The sequence below is a fragment of the Mauremys reevesii genome, linkage group 11 (genome assembly GCF_016161935.1).
Source record: "Mauremys reevesii isolate NIE-2019 linkage group 11, ASM1616193v1, whole genome shotgun sequence".
In the NCBI taxonomy this organism is placed as follows: Eukaryota; Metazoa; Chordata; order Testudines; family Geoemydidae; genus Mauremys; species Mauremys reevesii.
Genome location: NC_052633.1, coordinates 71,428,771 through 71,454,785, shown reverse-complemented (window position 1 = coordinate 71,454,785; position 26,015 = coordinate 71,428,771). Strand labels below are relative to the sequence as shown.

Here is a 26,015-nt window from a genome sequence, read left to right as displayed (position 1 = left end):
ACAATATAGAATACAGAAAAGAAGGTTTTATACATTACCCAACCAATCTGAAGACTGGATCAGTGTCGGCCACTTGATTCATTCCTCACTGACTCCCTAAAACTTTCTCCTTATATACTGTTTAGGACAAAGGCATTCCTTTCCCATGAGTGATCTTACCTTGGGTTCCAGCGCACATATCTCAATTTATCTAATCAATAAGCTAAAGACATCTGTAGCTGACCAATTATTACAGAAACCATCTGTGAGAACAAGTGATTCTTACTGGCCTAAACATCAATCAATGGCTCATTATTTTATCAATCACAGAACACGTCTGTGATAACAAACATCACGTGTCAATCACCAATGGTCCCTATGAACATCTGGATGCAATTCTTATTGATCAACAGGGTCAGAGCAAGGGATTACACACATTCCCTTTTTGATTACATACATTCCAACATGTGGTCACCAACTAAGGTTCAACCTAAGTGCAGAGAACTTTGCAGTTTGATAGGTACAGAGCACTAGATTTGTAAATAAAAAATATTTTGGTTTATGCACAAAAAAGGATTTTGATTTGTATATAATCCTTTTTTGTGCATATATATTGCAGAACTGACTGCTAGAAACTAGGACTGGACGATAGCAGATGGCTCGCTCAAAAAACGAATTTTGTTTGTTCACTCCCTCTGAAGCATTTGACACTGGCCACTGTCCGAAGACGATATACTGGACTAGATGGACCATTAGTCTGACCCAGTATGACCATTCTTATGCTAATATTTAGTAACAGTAATAACCTGGTTTCAGCAGCTGCGCTCTAACAAAAGCACTGTATATTGCAAAACTCACAATAAAATCATGGGAGTTGGCAATCCTGAGAGTGTCCCTTATTATGTGTCTATACACAATAGGGGCATGATCATAGAATCATAGAATATCAGGGTTGGAAGGGACCTCAGGAGGTATCTTGTCCAACCCCCTGCTCAAAGCGGGACCAATTCCCAACTAAATCATCCCAGCCAGGGCTTTCTCAAGCCGGGCCTTAAAAACCTCTAAGGAAGGAGATTTCACCACCTCCCTAGGTAACCCATTCCAGTGATCTCCACTGAGAACTCTAGGAACCAGCATCATGGTAATAATCTGAAATTCCAATGGCCCATCTTATTCAGTTGGGCCAAATTCATCCCTGGTGCAACTTTATTGACCCCCTCTGGATGGAACTGCTGGACCCCCATCCCCAGATGGATGAGTTACTGCCAAGAAGTTTGTATTTCTCTATTTTAATAGGAGTGAGGTGAGTGATCAATTAACAATCCTACTTTCCATGCTTCTGCACAGGAATGACATTAACCAAGGAAAGCCAGCATCACTTCTATATAAATTGATGGCACCATAATAAATGGCTCCTATGGTTTGCGAATAACAATACTTTGCACATTTCTTTTCATGTTTATTTGATCATTAATATTCCACTCATTATAACAATATGTGGGCATGTTAGCAAGTGCTAGAACCATCAGTAACTATTGCCAGTGCCACAGCCCTGACAAAGGCCTTGCATTGCCATTGCCACTCTGTACCCAAGCCACCCACTGACAACAAACACCTGCCCTACCATTGACCCAAATCCACCAAAAGACATAGGAAGCAGATTAAACAAAGGTGACCCAAATGCAATCAATGCAGCTGTTTCCAGAGGTGAAATCTCACTGCCCCTGGCCCCAAGCCAATAGCCCCAGTACCCCTTCCTATGGATTTCACAGTAACAGGATTCTCGCTGTTTGAAAGTGCCTTAGTGGAAAAGGCCACCTTTAAGATGGCTGGATCCCAAGTCATTAGGGTCTTTTATATATATATATATATATATATATATATATGTATCAGTACCATAAAACTCATTCAAAAGGAAATCACAAGTAATTGAAGTCTATGGCACATGCGTATTAGGCACCTACATAGACTTAACCTGTTGAAAAAATAGGTAGCAACTTTCTGCTCTAGCTAGAGTTTCCAAGAGGTTCTAAGTAGGGTGGGTAGTGCCTTTCAGAAATGACAGAGGCAGAGAGAGCTGTGGGAAGGTTGCAATTCCAGTGGTCATCTGGCAATCAAATAGTCTCCATATTGCACATCACTGAGAGAGAAGGGCCCTCTGAAGAGAGAGCAGTCACATCTCCCATTGAGATGTCCTCACTCATAACCCTTCCTTCTTGGCTGAAAGTGAGCCTTCCTTTCAGGTAGCCACCTATCTTGGCCGAAAATTGGTCTCTCTAACAGGGAAGCATGAAGCTCAATATCACTGACATACTGATACCAATTTTATAGGTAATCATCGAGTGATCCATCCCCTGTCACCCATTCCCAACTTCTGGCAAACAGAGGCTAGGGACACAATCCCTGCCCATCCTGGCCAACTGTCACTGATGGACCTGTCCTCCATGAATTTATCTAGTTCTTTTTTGAACCCTATTATAGCCTTGGTCTTCACAACATCCTCTGGCAAAGAGTTCCACAGGCTGACTGTGCACTGTGTGAAGAAATACTTCCTTTTGTTTGCCTTAAATCTGCTGTCTATTAATTTAATTTGGTGACCCCTAATTCTTGTGTTATGAGAAGGAGTAAGCCAAAAGCTTCTCACAATGATTATTGGCAGCCTCACATAGATGTTGAGCAAGCTGGGTCAGGAGATCCGGACTCCCTGCAACCTACACTCAAGAGCTCTCAAAGAGGATGAACAATTGCTCAATATGACCCTCTGGATCCTCCCTGAAAGATATGAATGCCCTATGGCTAAATCCACAGCGCTTCACGATCAGCGGTGTCACTGAAAGAGCTAATAGAATCTGCCTGGGCACCTACTCCTCTCCATCTCCTGAAAGAGATTATCAGTTACAAATGTCAGCAGAGTCTGCATGCTATATCCCCAGTCTAGAAAACCAGGGAAGCAGAGGGAGCTTCTTTTTTCTGTATCTTTAATAAAAGGTTAAAGGGATTTGTAATGGTGTGTTTGCCATGGTACTAAGCAGGCCCAAGTCTCTGTATTCCCAAGCCTTGTTTAACTATTAATGTCGTACAATGACAGGATCGTGTTAACACTGTTGACTCTCTGAACTTATTTATTCCATCAAATATATACCACAGTTCCAATGGACACAACGGGAATTTACTGGCATGGGTAAATGTATATATGTAGTTGGAATCAGTTATCCAAACTGCAATGCGAGTTTTTTAGTTTGTTTTTGTTTTTATAAAGATGCATTCAACAATTAATACCCGCCTGTTGCAATAAGATTAAATATTGCTGCCACCATGTATTTTTCATTAGGGATCAGACTGACACCATTTTACTCACATATCACGCGAGTGTCTGAACAGCCTGTGCAAAGTAGAACAGGGATTTGCATAATGAATAACTATGTCCTTTTCTAATTGCTGGTCACGTACTCCTGTAGCTAGATAATATCTGACAAGCATATGGCACCAGAGGCCAACCAAAAGGTCAAACCTTTTCCAGTGATTTCCAAGACACCTTCCAAGATACTTTTCATTTCCAGTTGGCCAATCTGAGTCTCAGAGTCTGATTTTGCTTAAAATAACCTGAGGATTTGCTTTAAACACGCAAGCTCACTTCCAGAAACGCAGATGCACAATGTTGACTCTTGCTAATGAGCAGTGCAAACGTTAATGACTCTGTTGAGCTATACGTAATGTTCATTAAGCAGAGATCTGATATGCCATCCAGCCTAAGACTTTTTAGGAGCTGGATGTCTAATTTGTTTGTTCTGCCAGCTATTCGCCATCTGAACTATAAGTGATTAATGTTTTCCATCTTTTGATTCTGTGCATCTCCAAGAATCTTGGGCTTCCTGCTTCTTTGGCTGCGTTGAGTCCATATTCTATTGATCTTGGCTTTCAAAGGGCTATGGATCAAAGGTGGTGGGAAAAGACAGTAGGTGTTGGTTGATGATAATAGCTCGTCATAAAAAGCTGCTGCCTGCAGCTGCTCAACTATATTGACCAGTTAGAGGCTTAAGATTCATTTGAGAATACCCCTCTGCCCAAAACTGTATGACAGACAGAATAACCTTCCAGCCACTTGAATAGAACATTCACTGGTCTCTTTAACATTTAACAAGTGCTAAAATGGAGAATCCACTCTTGTAGCCACTGCATCACAAAGCAAATCACAGAGATTTGAACAGCAATTTCAATATGATGTGTTATTTTCTGTACTCAGCACTGTAAGCAATACAGAGGGGGTACATGGTGCCTTCATAAAGGAGCTTACAATCTACATTCATCTGAGATGGCTCAGAGACACTAAGGTCAGCTCCAGATCTAGATATGGTTCTGAATTATGCAAAAATTTGGATTCTCTGTCAGCCCAGTATGGAGACAGTGACCAGCTATAACATTCAGATCCACAGCCCTCGATGTCTGGGCAAATTTGGATCTACAGGTTTGGCTCAGGCCCATTTCTTACCATTCTGTATGGATATTCATTGAGGAATGCTTGTCCGTACAGCACCACTGTGCTTTTGGATTTCCCCATGCATTAATCCAGGAGAGCCCCTGTCATAAATATAAAGGGAAGGGTAACCACCTTTCTGTATATGGTACTATAAAATTCCTCCTGTCCAGAGACACAAAATCCTCTTACCTGTAAAGGGTTAAGAAGCTCGAGTAACCTGGCTGACACCTGACCCAAAGAACCAATAAGGGGACAAAATACTTTCAAATCCGGGGGGGGGGGGGGAGGAAGGGGAGGAAGGCTTTGTTCTGTCTGTTTCATATGGCTCTTGCCGGAGACACATCAAGAAAGCAAGCAATCCAACTCCTGTAGAATTAGTAAGTACTGGCAACGGAATGCGTTAGATTATCTTTTATTTTGGCTTGTGATTTTCTCTGTGCTGAGAGGAAGGTGTATTCCTGTTTTTGTTGTTGTTTTTTTTCCCTCTTTTTGTAAATTTAAGGTTTTGCCTAGAGGAAAATCCTCTGTGTTTTGAATCTGATTGCCCTGTAAAATTATCTTCCATTCTAACTTTACAGAGGTGCTTCTTTTACCTTTTTTCTTTCTAATAAAGTTCTTTTTTAAAAAAAAAAATCGGATTGGTTTTTTTAGTGTCCTAAAAAAACCCCAAGATTAGTCTGTGCTCATCTTGTTTATTCTCAAGCCTCCCCAGGAAAGGGGGTGTAGGGCTTGGGGGGATATTAGGGGAGAGATAGGGCTCCAAGTAGCCCTCCCTAAATGTTTATTTAAATCACTTGGTGGTGGCAGCGTTTACCTAATCCAAGGTACAGGGGAAAATTTGTACCTTGGGAAAGTTTTAACCTAAGTTGGTAAAAATAAGCTTAGGGGGTCCTTCATGAGGGTCCCCACATCTGTACCCTAAAGTTCAGAGTGGGGAGGGAATCCTAACAGCCCCCCTGTATAATAGACTAAACATAAAAACACATAATGTGATAGCAGCCTCCTAAACAATTACACAAAACAGGGACATAAACTCAGTTTTATTGGAGGTCACTTTTCTCTGAGAGATGGCCAGAATAAATCTGATTCAATCCATAAGAATTCAAACCTGTTTGGCTGCATTTCAAGACAGGTCTAGTTTGTGAGTTGGCAGTGTCTTTATGTGAAATGGATTGTTATGGAGTGTTTGATATAGATCTAATAATCAGTTTGTTCAGGTAGGAGAGATTAAGGACTGCCCAGTGTCTTATCTGCAGAACAGGTTATTTTTTTTACCCGGACAAGTGCTATATCTCCCTGATATTTTTGAGTGGTTGTATCTTTTTCTTTCTTTTAACAGTGAGCGTACAGCATGCACGCTATTGTGAATTAAAGGGGAGTTTTCATACAAATTTTGAACATCTTTTCCATTCCTTTCCCTATCCGTTTATAAGTAAGGTTGGATCCAGTCAATACTTTTATGGCAAACACGGGCTGCTACAGTAAGCAGTGATGATCCTGCAGTAGCCAACACTTATCTGTCTGAGTTCTGAAGGGTTGTCCCAGCATGGCATCAGAGGGTACCATGCCACCAAAGGTATCTTCTTACCATGAGATGTAAAACCAGCCCATTATAGTGAAATCTAGGAGCCTTTTACTCACACGGACTTGTACTAGTACTGTACTTTGTAAGTAGTTCCATTGATTCTAATAGTACCATTCATGGATGAAGGTACTATTCAGCAGAAGTCAACCTGACCGAATGAGGCTTCTGGGGCCAGTGTATGAACTCCTTGGAGGCTGGTGAGCATTTATTCACACAGGTAATCCTAGGGAAGTCAGTGGGGTTAGACCTGTGAGTAACTGCTCACCAGGGTTCCCTTTCAGGCTCATGTTTGGAGGATTCCTCTGATGTCCTGGAAAGCAGAGAAATTGTCAGTGTAAATAGTCTATGCTATGGGTAATTCCTTCATAGCTCATGTTTTCTAGACCTTTAATCATTTTTGTTGCTCTTCTCTGAACTTTCTCCAATTTGTCCACATTTTTCCTGAAATGTGGCACCCAGAACTGGATACAATACTCCAGCTGAGGCCTAATCAGCGCAGAGTAGAGGGGAAGAACGACTTCTCATGTTTTGCTTACAACACTCCTGCTAATACATCCCAGAACGATGTTCACTTTTTTTGCAACACTGTTACACTGTTGACTCACATTTAGCTTGTGGTCCACTATGACCCCCCAGACCCTTTCCGCTGTACTCCTTCCTAGGCAGTCATTTCTCATTTTGTATGTGTGCAACTGATTGCTCCTTCCTAAGTGGAGTACTTTGCATTTGTCCTTGAATTTCATCCTATTTCCTTCAGACCATTTCTCCAGTTTGTCCAGATCATTTTGAATTATAATCCTATCCTCCAAAGCACTTGCAACCTTTCCCAGCTTGGTATCATCCACAAACTGTATTTGTCCTCTGTGCCATTATCTAAACCATGATGCAGTGAGAGAGGCCATTCTTGTGGTATGTCCTGCTTCCAGCTGAGCCAGACAGTGAAATTTCACCCCCAGTCTGGGATTAGATCCCCCATTCTGCTGGGGGCTATACACATAACCAAAGGATGATCCCTACCCCAAATCTAAGTCAGGAATTTACAATCTAAATAGAGATTTGGCAATTTTGCAGCTTCAAGAGGTGCATCAGTTTTGACTAATGTCTCCATAACCATCAGAAATCTGGTTGCTCAACCACACCTACAAATTTTGCAAAGTCTGAAAATTATAAAGCAAAAGTACCATCGAAGATTAGGATTGGAAGAGACCTCAGGAGGTCATCTAGTCCAACCCCCTGCTCAAAGTGTGACCAACCCCAACTAAATCATCCCAGCCAGGGCTTTGTCAAGCCGGGTCTTAAAAACCTCTAAGGATGGAGATTCCACCACCTCCCTACGTAACCCATTTCAGTGCTTCACCACCCCTCTAATGAAATAGTTTTTCCTAATATCCAACCTAGACCTCCCCCACTGCAACTTGAGACCATTGCTCCTTGTTCTGTCATCTGCCACCATTGAGACCAGCCAAGCTCCATCTTCTTTGGAACCCCCTTTCAGGTAGTTGAAGGCTGCTATCAAATCTCCCCTCATCCTTCTCTTCTGCAGACTAAATAAGTCCAGTTCCCTCAGCCTCTTCTCATACGTCATGTGCTCCAGCCCCCTAATAATTTTTGTTGCCCGCCGCAGGACTCTCTCCAATTTGTCCACATCCTTTCTGTAGTGGGGGGGCCAAAACTAGATGTAATACTCCAGATGTGGCCTCACCAGTGCTGAATAGAGGGAAATAAATCATGTCCCTCGATCTGCTGGAAATGCTCCTACTAATGCAGCCCAATATGCCGTTAACCTTTTTGGCTACAAGGGCACACTGTGGACTCATATCCTGCTTCTCATCCACTGTAATTCCCAGGTCCTTTTCTGCAGAACTGCCACTTAGCCAGTCGGTCCCCAGTCTGTAGCAGTGCATGGGATTCTTCTGTCCTAAGTGCAGGACTCTGCACTTGTCCTTGTTGAACCTCATCAGATTTCTTTTGGCCCAATCTTCCGATTTGTCTAGGTCACTCTGGACCCTATCCCTATCCTCCAGCGTATCTACCTCTCCCCCGAGTTTAGTATCATCTGCAAACTTGCTGAGGGTGCAGTCCATCTTATCATCCAGATCATTAATGAAGATGTTGAACAAAACCTGCCCCTGGACCGACCCCAGTGTACTCCACTTGATACGAGCTGCCAACTAGACATCGAGCCGTTGATCACTACCCGTTGAGCCTGACAGTCTAGCCAGCTTTCTATCCACTTTATAGTCCATTCATCCCATCCATACTGCTTTAACTTCCTGGCAAGTATACTATGGAAAACCATATCAAAAGCTTTGCTAAATTCAAGGTAAATCATGTCCATCACTTTCCCCATATCCACAGAGCCAGTTATCTCATCATAGAAGGAAATCAGGTTGGTCAGTCATGACTTGACCTTGGTGAATCCATGTTGACTGTTCCTGATCACCTTCCTCTCCTCCAAGTGCTTCAAAATGGATTCCTTGAGGACCTGCTGCATGATTTTTCCAGGGACTGAGATGAGGCTGACTGGTCTTTAGTTCCCTGGATTCTCATTCCTCCCTTTTTTTAAAGATGGGCACTATATTTACCTTTTTCCACTCATGGAAAAGTGTTTATGTTCCCATTTTCAAGTGGTGGCGGAGCCATCTACTGGACATAAATCCTAACCAGAAGTTTCATTAACTCCCTGTGTGCTTTATCTCTGCACCGTTTGCTTCATATTAGCGCTCATCTTTATTCAAGAAAGATAATGTTAGACTCCATCTACCCATTCCCTGATGCTTCTGCTAGAGCGAAATATTCTGTGCCCTAGTCTTAAATTAGAATTAAAAACACTTTACAATTAAGATGATGCAATTTATTAAATTGACCAGCAGTAGCTCGGTGTTTTAATTATACCCAAATATTGTAGTTAATCTCTTCCTTTCCATTATTTTTCACCTCTGCCCAGTAGACTGCTGGTTATTTAATAATTATTAAATCCTACCCAAGATTAAGCATAAAAGCATATAAGCATAAAAGCAAAAGCTGCTTCAGAATTGATACCCGCGTCACTAGTTTGACCATGAAGCAGAAAGTCTCATATATATTTATAGCTGGATTCTGTGCATCGTGCTCTTAGCAGTGTATGGGTTTGCCTATGGAGGTAATTTCCATTTATTATACTTAGTGACTCTTGATAATTTCCCATCTGTGCACATACACGCACAAAATGGGATTCCTAATAGATCATTCACCTTTCTCTCAGGTAACAGAGTGAACTTCATAGACACTTAGAACAAGCTATCATAAAATGTATCAGGTACAACTGTGGCAATGACATTGTCACAGAGTCACTGGGCCAATGCTCTGGAACTACTCCGTGTGAAACCAGTCAGGACTCTGGGGTAGCATGCCTCCTCTCTCTGAGCATACTGTCGCCAGGGGAAGAGGCTTACATAGCTTCGACCTTCCTGGATCTGACCTCAGGGCATTCAGCATCCCCTTGCACACCGTGGGTCCAAGCTGGGCTCCTGGGGAAGCCAGAGGGCCCTGCACCCCATCTCCGCAGTCAGCAGTGACTTTCAGCCAGCCGATAAAACAGAAGGTTTATTAGTCGACAGGGAACACAGCGCAGAACAGAACTTGTTAGCACAGAAATCAGTAATTTTCAGCCAAGTGCATCTTGGGGGAATCCCGGGCCAGACACCCTGGACTCCCTGCTCCAGTCCCCAAAGCAGACTGCCCAGCTTTCAGCAACCAGACCTCAGACACTCCCATTGCTCCGCCTTCTGGTCTTTGTCTTGTTTCCCAGGCAAAATGTCACCTGGTCATCACCTGGTCACCTCCCCCTCCTGGGTCTCAGGTTACGAATGGCACCAGCCATAGCCTCCTTGCAGGTAGCTGGAGGAGCCTCCCCTTCTCCTGAGGATCTCAGCCAAAGTCACACACCCTTATTCCCACCACTTAGGCATTGGTGCAGCACACAGGGAAACGGAGGCACACAGTCTTCATGAAAAACAGTAAAACTCACATAGGCTCACATACAACATAACAAGGAAAAATCCCCACTTCATCACAGACTTATGCATTGGTTTAACATTATGCATTCTAAATAGTCCTATTAGAAATACCTAAAAAAAAAATCCTGGTCCAGATCCTCAGCTAGTGTCAATTGGTGTTGTTCCATTTACTTCAGTGGAGCTACACTGATCTACACCAATGGAGGATCTTTGCCTCTTGTCACTAATCCACTGGGGATGCTATGGCACAGTCCAGCTCCATTACACCAACAGGAGCTCTGTATGCTTTCCGAGTGCTGAATATTCAATACACATCGCCACTGTAGATAAAATCCTCCATCTGCACTGGAGAAGAGAATTTGGACCCACACCTTCAGAGTATGGACAGTGGAAAGGAAGTATGGGCAAAAGATGCAGGTGAGAAACAGGTGATTGGGAAAGAATGAAGTAATTCTCTCTTAAAATTTACCTGTCTCTTCATCTGGACATCTTTGATTACACATTTTTCATCTCCTCCACAGTTCCCAGGTCTTCTTCACTCGTTCTTGCTGTGGTGACCCATAACACCAAAACACAAAAGAGACAAAGCCTTGTACTCATCAGATGCAGATGCCAGAGGAAAGAGGTAAAGATTTAGCTTTACTCTAAAAGAGTCACTAAGGGTAGGTCTATACTTACCGCTCGGGTCGACGCGGAGAGTTCGACTTCTCGGAGTTTGAACTATCGCGTCTAATCAAGACGCGATAGTTCGAACTCCCCATGTGCTCCAATCGACTCCGGAACTCCACCACCATGAACGGCGGTGGCGGAGTCGACCTTGGAGCCGCGGACTTCGATCCCGCGGCGTCTGGACGAGTGAGTAGTTCGAACTAGGGTACTTCGCGTAGCTGAACTTGCGTACCTTAGTTCGACCCCCCCACCCCGCCTTAGTGTAGACCAGGACTAAGAGACAAGCAGCGCTTAGGTTGTTCTGTTTTCTGCAAGGCTCCAGGATGAGCATGTGCTAGATCCAGGATGGGGGAGACAAAGGCAATTTAATGTCCCCTTTAACTCTCCCCCCACCTCTGTCAAGACTTGCAGTGAGCACACTCAGCTGGTCCATATCCTCTGTTTGTGATACAGTCACAGTGGCTTGCTGGGGAAGGTCATAAACGGGATTATTGTGATAACTTCATAGACATCAGGCGCAGATGACTACTAAGGAACAGACCCTTTCCTCTCATGTGTGTCGCTAAGAACAAGGGAAGATAAACCCAGAAAATATTTAATGTACTCAATAAGTGCAATTGTCTCCAATTAGGGAATGTTTTCCATGAGTGATTATGAGTCCTGCCCCCTTTAAAAGTAATTAGCTAAATAAAGACACTAACAACGTGTCCTTCATTACATTGGGTTAGACTGTGATTTTCAAAGGAATTGGGAATGTCATGGGTTTTGGATGCAAAATTCATTTAGAGCCTTTTGAAAATTTCAGTCTAATCTCCTCCTATTGCTTGGGTCACAGCTATGGGTGGCACCTCTGAACCCCACTGAGAGGCAGGGTTGATCCTGCGTATGTACAAACAGAGATGCTGCATATTGTGCCCATCACTGGCCAATGGGCTGAAGCTGGAAATGGTGTTGAATATGTTTGTGGTCCTGTTTTCAATGGAGGGAAGGTGGAACGGGTGCGGCAAAGGGGAAGGAGAGAGGTGACACATACTTGGCTCAGGGGTGGAATAGTCCCTCTGCTCAGAAGATTCTCAGATTGCTCTAAAATGGAGTGCTGACAGGAGTCCGATCTCTCAGCACCATCACAGAGGAAGAGAAAATTATCAGTAATTTCAGTGTGATCACACCAATTGATTGATGTCCTTGTTTACAAATTGCGCCATCTGGGACTGGCCTCATGACAACTCCTTTGACAAAGGCTGGCTTCTGTCTGTAGAAGGAGAATGGTTGAAATACTTATCTTGAGGGCAAGATAACAAGTCAGTCGTTTTTTTCTGCAAAGGATATCGTCTGAGAGATCGATGCAAGTGGCTAGTTTAGATGTCATGGACTTTGTCACGATTCATGCCGACAGCTAAATAATAAAGCTCAGATTTTTACATGTCTAATAAATTAGGGTGGAAAAAAAATCAAATGGAAATTTATCACTAAAAACTGAAAAATCACACTCTTTCATTGCTCACTGAAACTAGAAAATGTACTTCAGTGCTCTCTAAACTGACGAGTCAGAGACTTAGCTTCTATAAATTGGAGTCAATGGAACTGTGCTGATATATACAGGGCTGGATTTCCCATTAGGCACATTTCTAGGGGCATCTACAAATTAAAATGTTGCTGCTCCCGGGTCCTGGCAGGGGATGGGGCTGGCTGAGGGCGAAAAAGCCCCATGCAGACCTGCTGGAGCTCTCCTCACTCAGCCCAGTGGACAGAGTCACCTCCCAGTGGGGCTGGTGAGTATGGCCAGTGGGTCTCTGGTGGGGTGTGGGGGTGTGACGAAGTGGGGCTGTTCTTAATCTTTCCTCTGAATACTGTGTGGGTGCCTCAGTTTCTGGCCGACACTCTGTCTCCTGGCAAATAATGGCCCGGGCCCTTCCCCCCTGCAAGGGGATGCTAAAGTGTGGGAGAACAAAGAGGTCAGGTGACCTCCTGACCCGGGAAAGGAACTCAGCAGAGAAGGAGGGGCTGGAGGGGGTTTCAGTTGGGAGCTGGCTGGGGACGGGAAGTGAGGGCAGATGGGGTTGTCTGGCTTGCTGGGCCCCAGAATGGACCCGGCTGAGGGGTCCCATTCTCTGTACCTACAAGCTCTGTTTTAGACCGTGTTCCTGTCATCTAATAAACCTCTGTTTTACTGGCTGGCTAAGAGTCATGTCTGACTGCGAAGTGGGGGTGCATACAGGACACTCTGGCTTCCCCAGGACCCTGCCTGGGCGGACTCGCTGTGGGAAGTGCACGGAGAGGCATATGCTGAATGCTCCAAGGTCAGACCCAGGAAGGTGAAGTCATGTGAGCTTCTTGCCCTAAAAACAGTCTGCTCCATGGAAGAGGAGGCTCCCCAAAGTCCTGACTGGCTTTGTGGGGAGCAGTTCCAGAGCATCACCCGGGGACTCCATGACAGGGGGGGACTCTCAGAAGTGAGGGGGTGGTGGGCGCTGGGCAGTGGGTGGTTTGTGGGGGGTGCTGGGAAGTTGTGGTGGGGCAGTGGGGGGGTCTATGGGCGGCGGGGAACCTAAAAGTTAAAAGTGGCAGGGTACCCCCGCTGCCACCACTGCCCATGGTTAGGAGCTCCAAGTCATAGCGGGAGGGATTCTAGCCTTGATTCTACAGCATTCCACCTAAATGGCCTAAATCACTGTATTTACAAGGAGGGAGGTCCTTTACTCAGGTTTTACTCCATCCTTACACCAGCAAACTCTTTGATGTCAATGGGAATTTGTCTAGAATACATGCTGAGGGTCAGATTATTACTGTACTATTACCTGCATTTCCTTTCTGCACAGGTAGAGCCACTGGCACAAATAGGCATAATTGTGGGAGAGGTGCTATGCCGTGTGAGTAAAAGTTCTGACTGTTGACTCTTTTATGGCCTTGGGTGTTGACCTCAGACTTGGCCCTGTAATAGTACTGTTGTACAGGTAGGTGTTTTACATCTAAACTAAAGTGGATTTGCATTTACCAGGCTGGTCATTCCCAAGTGCTGATAATGGGATCCATAGCAGCTCTAGCAGCACATTGGTGCACACCTGGCTCAGGTCAATAGTCATCAAAAGATAATACCAGGTGAGAGCTCCTTGGCGGTCTGTGTAAATAAAGAGGAGAATCTTAATCTGGAGCCAAACAGAGAAGGGCTAGGCTCTGTGGAATGCTCAGTGCCTCCTGCATGGATCTATAATCTACACTGACTTCAGTGGGAGTTGATAGCATGTAACTGTCCACATCAAGTCCAGCCCCCTGCCTTCAGTAGCAGGACCAACTACTGATTTTGCCCTCGATTCCTAAGTGGCCCCCTCAAGGATTGAGCTCATAACCGTGGATTTAGAAGGCTAATGCTCAAACCACTGAACTAGCCCTCCCCTTATCACTAGCAAAGTCCCCTCATCGGGAGTCTGGGCAGAGAGACTAATTACTGAACTGCCAATGGAGGATGAGTTATCCGCCTCTAGAGCACACCCCGCCGGGTCAAGGTTGGAACACATTGGCGAGGCAACCTGGAGAAGTTTGCACTGCCAACGCTGATACCTCAACAGTTCTGTGCAGAAATAAAAATTGACTTCAGTCTTCAGGGCCATCCAGCCAGCATCTTTTGCCAGCTCTCAGCTCACTTAGAGTGAAAATATTAAGCTCAATTTTAGAAAGGATTTGAGCTTCTTTTTATATTTTCTGACTTAGCCAACAGTCCTCTGGTGCCTCATCAGCTGCCATTGTAACTGAAACAGCTAAGCACCATAGCAACCAATGTGATAATCTCATTGTCACGAGAGAAAGTGAGAAAGAAATTGTACATCCCCTAAAACTGTATAGCTCTAGTCTCACCTTGTGATCAATGCTAACAGCTACCATTAATGGGGGTTATGAAATATCTATGGGAGACAAAATAAGCCCTTTCATTTTAAGCATACTTCCCGCTCTGGGCCTAAAGAATAAACAAAGGAAGATAAGCCACATAATACTGAATGAAGAGCTGTTTCTAGGCAACTGCAAGGGTTTGAAACCCAAATTTTCAAAAGAAGTCCTAAGGTGTAAGCATAGTCCTGCATGTGTGCATTGAAAACGGGTAACTCTGTGCTCCATTGGCCAATACAATGGGTATGTAAAGTCATCCACCGACAAGCCATCTGTGCAGATTGAATCCAGGACCTTGAGTTATAAGATCATGGACTTTTACTGCTGTTCTTAAAAAAAAAAAACACAACACCTTTAGCTTGGAGACAGTAGCAGCCTCCTCAGCCTCTATAGGTATTTCTTCACTGCAATCAAGTTCTTAATTTGGGTTAAAATAGCAGAAAAGACACACACAACCGTTAACTGAGGTTAGCCGCTTAAGTTCAACCACAGGCTCCCAAATAGGCTTTATTTCAAGGTGCTCACTTATTTCAAGCTGCTCACCCAAGTGAAAAGCTAAGTTGATGTGTCTTCACTGCCATTTTTTGCAGCAAAGACATTCCCTAAGTCATATCATGTAACCTCTAGTCGGGTTAAAGATTTATATTTTGTTAGCAGAGGTTACATACTCCCCCCCTATAAAATTGATTCATATATAAAAATAAAGTCTCTGCATTAACAAGCATCATTATGCATGTGAGTATGAGGTAGCCAATAATTTCATCAAGTCTCATTTGGAAACTACAAATTGTAGCAAATACAATACAATGGGTATGTAAAGTCATCCACCGACAAGCCATGTATGTCCATGCTGCTCAGATCCACTTCTTCCAGCTTCTCCTCCGTCTGGGGTTCCTGGACGATTCCTCTGCAAGTCCTGCTAATAACCCAGGCAAGAGCCATCACTGCCCAAAACTCGATTGGTGCTCAAGATCTCACCCTCCCTGCTTCCCTTTCCCATCTGCTTGAGATCAACCCCACTCAATGGAAAGCAACAGAGTCAACCCCAACAGTCACCTCACCACCACCACTGTTGCACCCAATACCCAGCATGATTCTCTTCCTCTCCTGAATTTTGAAGGCTTTCAAGAACAAGCATCTGGGGTTACACACCTGGCAGCCTGCCCATATCCTATGAAGGGAGACAATACAAGGAGAGGCAAGAAGAGGGAGACATTATGGCCAACACATTAGAGAAGACACAGATTGAGAAACATAGGAGCGAGGAAAGCAATTCAGTGCCTGGAATTACCCTCCTGGATAAAACCTTCTACTGGGGAGGACACACCACTCCTGCCCAGAGAGAGATGAGCAGCCCCAAACCAGACACTTATCTCACAGGCCGTGACAGCTCCTCCACTCCCAGCTGGATGGCTCTTGCCTGGCATCAACAGTGCTTGCTGTCTCACTGCTCTTGCTCGCTTTCCATGTCATAGTGAGTATCCAACATCCAATGAAAACCAGTTTGAATTGGGGATGCATCATATATGGTATGGTTTCTGTTCCCCACATAGATGAGCATAAGCCTGAGAATCTGGGTTTCCAATGTGAATTCAAAATGGGAAGTTTGTTTACTGTGGACTGGCTCCATGAACTTTCTAGTCCCAGTATATGCAAAGTGATTTATAAAACCACCCCTTGTTCTAAGACTATCTTCATATTTCCTTCTGGAAAAGTAATTGCATCCCTTGGGTATGTCCCCTTGAGAAATAAGCAGTATATTAATATGTCACTATTAGAGAGAGCCCTGAATCAAACACAAGGATTTCAGCCCCAGGGGCATAGCCACAGGTTGGACTGGGTGAGCCATGGCCCACCCACTTAGCATCCAGGCCCATCCAAATCTGAGCAGGGGTATAGTGCTGCCACAGCAGCGCAGAGAATCACTCGGGCCCCTGAAATCCAGGATGGAGCTCTGCACCTGCCCTTCAGAAAGCTACGCTCCAGCAGCTCTGCCGTGCCATTTTCTGAAATGCCCCATGCACGTGCCCAGCTCAGCAGGTGAAGCCCTTTGTCTGGGGGCACCAGGGCTAGGAAGAGGGGGTGGCATGAGGGGAGAAGCTGAGCTAGCAGGTGCTCGAGGGCTGCCTGTTGGCCAGCGGCGTTCTCTGCACGGCTCATCCCCTGCATGGCTGGAGGCAGCGGCCAGGCCAGTCTCACTGCAGTGCTCCCAGAAGAGGATGCACTTGACTGGGCGATTCAGTACACAGTCCGGGCCAAGTTGTGCACCAGGCAAGCCCCTGTTCATGCCTCTGCAGCACAGCCGGAGCTGACCCTGCACAGGGGCCGTATGGCCTGTAGGAGACACAAGCCCCCAGCTGAACGGCAGCAGCCGATATCCCGCAATGAGGCTCCCTCTCATCCCCCGCTGCAGAGTCAGGGTGCAGCCAAGGGGATCAGTGCTCCCTGCTCTGGCCAGGCTGCACAGCCAGCTGGCATGGCTAGTGAACAGCACAGTCTGTCATTGCCCATCCACCCGAAAGTCGGGACCCACCCAATTTCCACTCCTAGCTATGCCACTGGTCAGCACACTGGACTGTTGAGGGTTTTGCCCCAGGGTTAGCTTCTACCACCCTTCCTGGAAGTAGCACCCAGGGGATTTCTTACTGAAGACAATGGGACCGCTCATGAGTCAGCACTGAGTTAACAATGGGTACTGGCTTTGGGATTTGCCTTTGGGACAGCTGAAGTACTGGAATGAATAGCAAGTGGGGAAAATACTATTATTACAACAAATAAGCAAGTGATTATCTTCCTTGGAAAGGCCTCTATTTAATGCTGCCTCTAATCTTTTCTTCCCCTTCAATAATTATCCTCTTCATTGAGTCAAACATGCAGAAACATTATCCCACTGTGCAGCGGCTCTGATTTCCAAGTCAACACCCGGGAGATAAAAGCTGCCTTCACTTAAAATTGTCTTTATTTTTCATTCCTGAGGATGGAGCAGAGTTGTCTGAGGCCAGAGGTGGGGTTTAGCAACCATCTCATGGCATAAGTGCCACCCTTAAATCCTTTGATTTGTACCAACACCTAGTGAGTGAAATTACTGCTGGGCATTCATCTGAGGAGAGCAACAGGCTTCTCACTGCTTAAAGAGCAGCTGACATGCTGTTTAGGAGCAGTTCTGCATACCACGGCTGTATTTTCTCTGACTCTTTCCATTTTGTTCTTTCTAAGGCCATTTCTGGATGCCAGAAATTTAACCTCCAGCCCTGTATTCTGAGTTGTGCAATAGGCAGCCAGCATGAGGTGGAGGGGTCTATAATGTGACCCATCTCTAGGGTGGAACCAGATCCTCTACCCTCTCACCAATGTCTTGTCTCCACCCACATACTGTGATCAGGTTCTTTTTTTTTTTTTTCCTTTTAAAAAGAGTTCAGTCCTTTGGGCTGGACTCCACACTGACTTCAATGTGAATATCACCTACTTGGCCTCCCATTATGCCACAGCTGGTAGGATCTTCTATTCTTTTCTTGGGCTCAAGCATGGAAAGCCGTGCCAAAAAATAATAATCCCCTAACAAAACAGAACTGCACTTAGACCCAAGCCAGCGCAAGAATCAATCATACCAGTTTGCATATGAGCATATTTTCCTGATTTAAAGCCAGATTTTTTTTTATTTTAAATGTGGCTCAGTGAAACCATCTTTGCCTAGGTTATGCCCGGTCAATATGTTCAACCAATCTTTGACCTTTTCAAGTGAAGCATTATGTGTTTATCTCTTGCTCTTTGCAAAACTTGCTTACGATTTCATTGTCACTTGACATTCTTGTCAGAAACGTATGCACTGTGGCCCTGATTCCGCAAGATGCTTGAGCATGTAACTAACTAAGCATGTGGGTCAACATCACCATTCAGCTGCTTGGGGAGATACAAGCTGAACTGCCGTGCTGAACCAGGGCTTATATCTGTTTGTCCTTTAAATATTTAAGTAGAAACGCTGGGTGAAGATCCTGTGGCTTCCCAGGTGTGCTGTGGCAAAGTGGTATGTAGAGGGTGTTAGGGTTCCACATGATTACCTCATGGGGATAGGGCATGAGGTTCTACAGGAATCCTAGGGGTGCAATAAAGTGGCCTATAAAGTGTCTTGATTTTAGATGCAAAAAACTTTGATGGAAAATGTCCTACTGGTGGCATTTTCATGGTTTGCCACTGAGACGTTACAAGGTGGAAACCAGCACTTCTGTCCCGCTCTTAGTGAAGACAACATCTCTGGGCATTGCACACCCCAGCCACAAGATTATTACAGTTAAACAAAAGGATCACTACCATAATTCATCATTGGTTTTATGACACCACTATGCTTTTGCTTTGCAGAATGGTATGTCAGTGTGCAGTACTACTCAATGTGCTCATGCGTTTATCAAGAGAGAGATACTCAACAGGCCCCATGACATATTTCATGCAACTGATTCCCTGATACTGCAGGGGCCTTGGGCATTGGTGGCACCTCAGTCTCCTCTGTTCTCTGCCTGTGGCACACAACATGTTATTGTGCAGATTGTGAAGCTTGAATTTAACCCAGTTTATTGGGATCAACACAGGAGAGGGTGGGTGAAGTATAACAGTCTGTGGTATACCGGAGATCAGACTAATCTAAGATCCCTTCTGGCATTAAACGCTATGAAGTAGATGAGAGAACAGTTCATGCTCCATGCTTATGCAGCCACTTCCAACAACCATGACAAGTAGTGCCAGTTAGGGTGGTGGTTTCTGTGAAGTGGACTCCTGTTAAGAACCAGAATGCATATTTACACTGCTTTCTCGTTTCAATGGCCTCTGTGCTGAAGATTGGCTGGATTGTAATTAGTGTTGCTAGGAAACTTTCATGGAAAATTTTAACTTTTTCATGAAAAATTGAAATCTGACAAATTTCAGCCAATTTTTTTCTGCTGAAAACCAAAGCGTTTGCTTTGGCAGTGCTACTCTGGTGCTGCATGGGAAATGTAGTTCAGCTGCCTCATGTCCCCCTTTCTGCTGTGTGGGTCAGTTGCATGGTCAGGCTACAGCTCCCAGAATTCACCATGATCTTCCCTCTTGCTAAGTCACAGTGGTGCATCAAGTGGGTCACTGGACACAATGCATCATGGGAGATGTAGTCCAGCTGGCAGACCCAGCCCATAGACAAGAATGAGGACATGAGGCACCTGAATTACAACCCCAGGAGGTACTATCCCATCATTTCCACATCAAAAGTCAAAATATTTCATAGAAGGCAGACTTTTTCCAAAAAATATTCATTTAATCAAATCAGTTTCTATGGAAAAATTTCAATCAGCCCTAGTTATAACCCAGTCCAAGGATCTGCAGTCCTAGTACAGTTCCCAAGACTGATTTTTTTCCTCTTGAGTCCAGATCATAAGCGCATTGAAGTCAAGTGAAGTTTTTCTATCGATTTCAGTGGGCTCAAGACCCTAATCCTTTGTTAGCCCAATTTGATAAGCTCAGTTTTGCACACTCAAGTCTGATTTCTTCTTTAACATCCCTGGGAAGCTCATTTACAGCTGTTCATTGTACAGAATGGCTGTTTGATTCCCACAGTCATTCCAACCAATTGCTCTCTTTCTTCCCACTAGGCATAAAATAGTCCTGAGCAGTGATTTGTTATTTGGACACCCAACATGATAGAGCACCACTGAATGATTCAAACATCATTCTCCCCCCAGTGGTTTTCATCCTCATGCTCAGATTCCAATTGGTATCTGTGGTGGAGCCAGATAGCCTTGACAGCCTGTATCAAAAGTGACATATCAAACACAGCAGGCTACCTTTTTGCTGGCCTAAATGGGCATATCTCCAACAAGTCAATAGAATTGCACCAATTTGCATTAGCAGACAATATGCTGCATTATCTTTGGAAGACAGCACACTCTTACCACCTTTCAGACTGATGCTGCTCCCATTAAAGTCAATGAGAATTTTGACTTTGGGATGGAATCAGTACATGCATGTAAAAATGGATAGATCTGGGAAGGAACTTAAACTTTTGGAGAATTAGGGTTAGGGAGCTGGTTAATGAACCACTTCTTTTCCCCAGCGAGCTGGGGAATGTTGCTGGATCATCATATACCTTCAAGTTTTCAGTATCTTTTCTTATCAGAGAGATGGTTAATGAGCTCCAGCTAGTAAAGGAGGAAGAAGTGACCCCTCAATGCAAACTTTCTAAGCTTTCCAGTCAAGGTGGCTTCAAAGGTCTGTTTCTCCCCTTGCATTGATCCCCCGAGAGATCCTGCCACCGAGCAAACTTTTGCACACTAGGTGTTGCTTAAGGTTCACAGCAAAGAAAAGCATCCCAGAAAAGGAAGAGGGAAATAATCAGAGTGGGACTAGATTAGAAAGGTCAGGCAAGAAAAGGATGAGACGTGAGGAGACAAGTTAAGCATTGCTGAGAAATAGGTAGCAACATCAAGCACTCAGTTTTATGCTGAGATGCAGCCTGGAGGTGGCAGGGGACCCCCCACTGAATGTATTTCAATACATCCCAGAATGCCATTTGGAATTAAGGTATAGATAGCAATGCTGTTAGGTTAAATGTGTAGGGCTGGATTCATTCCAGTCCCAGAGCTGTACATGGCCCAGGAGAAAGGAGTGGGTGTCAGAGAGCTGGTTTCAGCTGAGTGGGGTGACCTCCAGCATCTTTAGAACTGCTTCTGGGGAGCTCTTAACTACTCCACCAGCCTAGAGTCCTTGATGGAACCGATGCCAGTGGAGGATTGGCATAGAAGAGCTCTGCTCAACCACACCTCTCCAGCACGTGACACTCTTCACTGGCTGCAGCACAGTTCAGTGTCAGGGAGTTCCCTTGTAGCATGGGAACCTGCAGCAAAATGATGGTCCCTTTATGGCACTTGGATGATGTAATGGAGTCTTAATGCACAAAAGAATCTGGCCCATATCATATAGATGTGCAATAAAAGGAAACCGATGTTTTCCTAAACACTGAGAATAAATCTGATCTTTTCCCGTGTGTCTTGTCACTCAACACAAGGGTTGGGTGAAACAGTTCAGAACAAATCAGTAACTCACATCAACCTTTACTTGTTTCTGGAATTGAACCAAAACCAAATTCTCTGTAACATACAACAGACATTTTGCCACTGGCTTTCATCTTCATGTGCCTAGTTTGGTCTCAGACTATATTTGCTGAAATAAGGTGAGAAACGTCCATTCTTGTGACATATCTGGCTCTAGCATTAATTCAAAGTATTAAAAATCTTGTTACAAAGCAGCTTCCTCTGCTGACTTTTGGAGACCCATAAGGTTTGCACAGGTTCAGATGTTTCCAATAATCTTCCAAGGATTTGGAGTGCATATCTGAACAGAGCCTGAAGCCAGGGCCGGATCCAGCCTCTTTTGCCGCCCCAAGCATGGTGGATGAGATGGGGGGAAGCCATGATTGGCGGCCCTCTGGCAGCAGCTGTACTGAGAGGGACTGAGGGACCTGCCGCCGAATTGCCGCCGAAGAGCCGGATGTGCCGCCCTTTTCCATTGGCCACCCCAAACACCTGCTTTCTGCGCTGGTGCCTGGAGCCAGCCCTGCCTGAAGTGAAAAACATTTGAGGTTCACCCATGATTACAGGCCATATTCTGTCACCTGATCTGCACATGCAAATCCCATGGCTGCAAATAGGAGTTTCCTGCAGTGTTCACAAGGACAGAAAGTGGTTCTGACTATGGGATCCATGCCAGCTTGCAAAGCTGAGTGGAATGAATCAGCGCTATCACTTACATAGCACTTTTCCATCTTCAAAATGCTTTGCAAACAATAACTTATTACTTACATAGCTAATACCCCATTTTATAGATAAATGGCAGTGGCTGAATGACTTGGTCAAGTCTATAGAGGGAGCCAGTGTCAGAACTTGTGTTAGAATCTGGGAGTTCCTTGCTCCCAGTCCTATACTCAGACCACTATATCATACCATGGTGATGGTCATACTAAAATATCTTGGAGAGACCAGAGATAAAAGGTTAGCCAGACAGAAACAAACTAATTCATAGAAGTATGGCCTACTTTTAAAGACAACTTTCAGAGTTAGCAGATTGACCCCTGGAAGATTTCCACTGTGTTGAGAGTCAACATCCCAGTTCCATCCTGGCCTTTATGTCGTGACAAGAGACCATTCTCCTGTGACAACTGACACTTCCAGTTGATGCTATCCTGTAAATGATCACGATACTTTACTGAAGTTCCAACTGTCAAGCTCCCAGTCAGCCTCCATTGTAAAAAAACATTTTTTTCTAATAAATGCATATTATGGTTTTCCCTTATTTCTAACTAAGGCAATACCATCGGTTCTGGATGAAAGTAAGAGATATACCTATCTCACAGAGCTGGAAGGGACCTTGAAAGGTCATTGTGTCCAGTCCCCTGCCTTCACAACAGGACCAAGTACTGTCCCTGACAGATTTTTGCCCCAGATCCCTAAATGGCCCACTCAAGGATTGAACTCAACCCTGGGTTTAGCAGGCCAGTGCTCAAACCACTCAACTATCCTTTCCCCACTAAAATAAGACTGATGTTTCCTTGCACTATATAGGAAGAAAGTAGTTTTTCACCCCAGATGGGACTTGAACCCACAATCTCTGACTTAGAAAGCCAGTGCCTTATCCATTAGGCCACTGGGGCTCCTGTAGAAAGGAAAATTTGACTCATTAATGTCTATTTAATGTGAGTAAGACGTCAGAATTCTTACTCTCATGTTGGTCTAAGCTTGCAGATAACCCCCTTTTAAATTGTTCTCTCTGTTCAGCTCTTCACTGCTCTAAATGCATCAGGAAACCATAGGAGTTAAAAACTGTGGTTCCGCAAGGCTGTGTACAATATATTTATGGCATCTCTTTCCAAATATTCCTGTTTAGTCATAAATGAGTATAAATGAAGCATGACAAGCAATTTGCTGCATGGTAGGCGATATTAATGACATGACACATTTGTACCTACTTGTGTGATCTGATTTTTTGAGTGTGACAAATTACAGTAGTGAGTGCCTTGTGTCAATAATGACCTCTTCTGTACTCCGTTATGTTGGGTTATCGTTTTTGTCCCTACAGTTATAGCTGGTTGTGACATTATCTGATTAAAATAGGACCGTGTAGATCATTGTTGCTACAATTGCAACAAATCTTATACAAAGTTTGTCAAGTAAGGGGTCAATAGAAAAGTTATGATCTGCGGAATCTGATTATGCTATTTGCATACATGTATCATTTTTGTATATGAAGTTATGAATATTAACTATGTACCTGTATTTCAAATGTTTGCTCCTGTAGTAAACACCAACAAGGTTTTTAGCCAGCACATTGTGAAGGAACTATTCAAGTTGAATAGCTCATCAAAGAACCCTTAACACACAGTGAAAGACGCCTATCTACATGTAATGGACTTTCCTGTGAATGTTCTATCGAGAGTATGGGTAATGGCCTTTGCTATGACTAAGTGAAGCTGGCATAGACATGTGACTTGCCCACATGACTCCAAAATCCATCCTGTTACCTGTATTTTTCCACCAGCTGTGCAGAGGGCTTTCTTGAAACAGTGAGTTTCTCCTAACTTAGAAGAAGCTATAAAAGACCCTGGGAACATCTCCATTTTGCCTCTTTCCTGCTCAAACCTCTGGACTATGAACTTATACTAATGGGAGCATTCTAACCAAGGGACTGAGGACCTTCCAATGATTTTGAAACAACCAGAGACTTAACAAGCCAACAGTTTATTCCATCACTGCTACAAGCCTGATCCAAGAACTTTGCCTTTATTGTATGTATTCGATTCCTTTAGCCAATTTTAACTCTCACCTTTCTTTCTTTTTATAAATAAACCTTTAGATATTAGATACTAAGGGATTGTCAATAGTGTGATTATTTGGTAAGAGCTGAGTTGTATATTGACCTGGGTATGTAGCTGATCCTTTGGGATCAGAAGAACCCTTTTGTTGATGAAATTGGTTATAAACAACCACCACTCATTAAGTCTAGTGTCTTTGGTGGTGAAACAAGGACCGGAATGCCTAAGGAGACTGCTTTTCTGACTTCTTGTTAGCCAGTGTGATGAAACAGAAAGTTAATTTTGTTGCTGGTTTGGTATATTTTATGTGACAATAATCACCAGTTTGGGGGTGTGTCTGCCCTGTTTCTCAGCAGTTTGTCCTGAATTTGGTATGCTCAGTTCTGACCCACTGAGGCATGGAGACACCGGTCAATCTACTGATGGAGAAAACTTTATTCAATGGATTTGATCCTTATCAGTTTGTGAATTGCCTGCAAAACTATGATTTTCATGAACCTTCTCTCTATTCATAATTTTTCAACTAATAGTTCTAGCCTACACTACAAGGGCCTTTAGGTTCTCTCCACTGACACTGATCCAAAGCCACTGTAGTTAATGGAAGGACTCCAACTGACCTCCATGGGCTTTGAATCAGGTCTATATTCCAGCATTTGGAGTTCTTATTTAATAATCCTGAGAGATGTTGGGTACTTCTGGTCTTGAGGTCAGAGAGGCTGAACTAGAGGTGCTAGGGACAGAGAGGTACAATGACAAGGCTTTCCAGGACACAGTAAAATGGTGGAAAGATCTCTGAAAACATCAGCTGAATGTGCAGCAGCAGTCAAAAAAGTGACCCGAATGTTAGGAACCATTAGGAAAGGGATAGATAAGACAGTAAATATCATAATGCCACTGTATAAATCTATGGTACATCCACAACTTGCATACTGGATGCGGTTCTGGTTGCCTTATCTCAAAATAGGTATGTTAGAATTGGAAATGGTACAGAGAAGGGCAACCAAAGTTATTAGGGGCATGGAACAGCTTCTATATGAGGAGAGTTGAAAAAGACTGGGACTGTTCAGAAAAAGAGATGACTAAGAGGAGATATAATAGAGGTCAATAAAGTCATTAATGATTTGGATAAAGTAAAAAAAGAAGTGTTATTTACCTCTTCCCATAACACAAGAAGCAGGGGTCACCCAATGAAATTAATAGGCAGCAGATTTAAAAAACAAAAAAAAGGAAGTACTTCTTCATACAACACACAACCTGTGGAATTCGTTGCCAGGGGATGTTGTGAAGGCCAAAAGTAAAGCTGGGTTCAGAAAAGAATTAGATAAGTGCCTGGAGGATAAGTACATCAATGGCTATTAGCCAAGATGGTCAGGGATGCAACCCCATGCTCTGGAGGTCCCTAAGCCTCTGACTGCTAGATGCTGGGGCTGGATGACAGGGGATGGATCACTCAATAATTGCCCTCTTCTATTTGTTTCTTCTGAAGCACCTGGCACTAGTCATTGTTGGAAGACAGGATACTGGGCTAGATGGACCATTGGTCTGATCAGTATGGCCATTCTTATGACATCCCATGAATGCCAGAGGTACTAATCATGT

General features: G+C 44.1%; 1 non-coding gene across 1 annotated transcript; it reads right to left on the bottom strand.

Moving 5' to 3' along the window:
• Window positions 1–23,185: 23,185 nt before the first annotated feature.
• On the bottom strand, window positions 23,186–23,258 carry TRNAR-UCU. Its single transcript has one exon. It is a non-coding gene; the product is annotated as a tRNA-Arg (tRNA).
• Window positions 23,259–26,015: the final 2,757 nt, after the last annotated feature.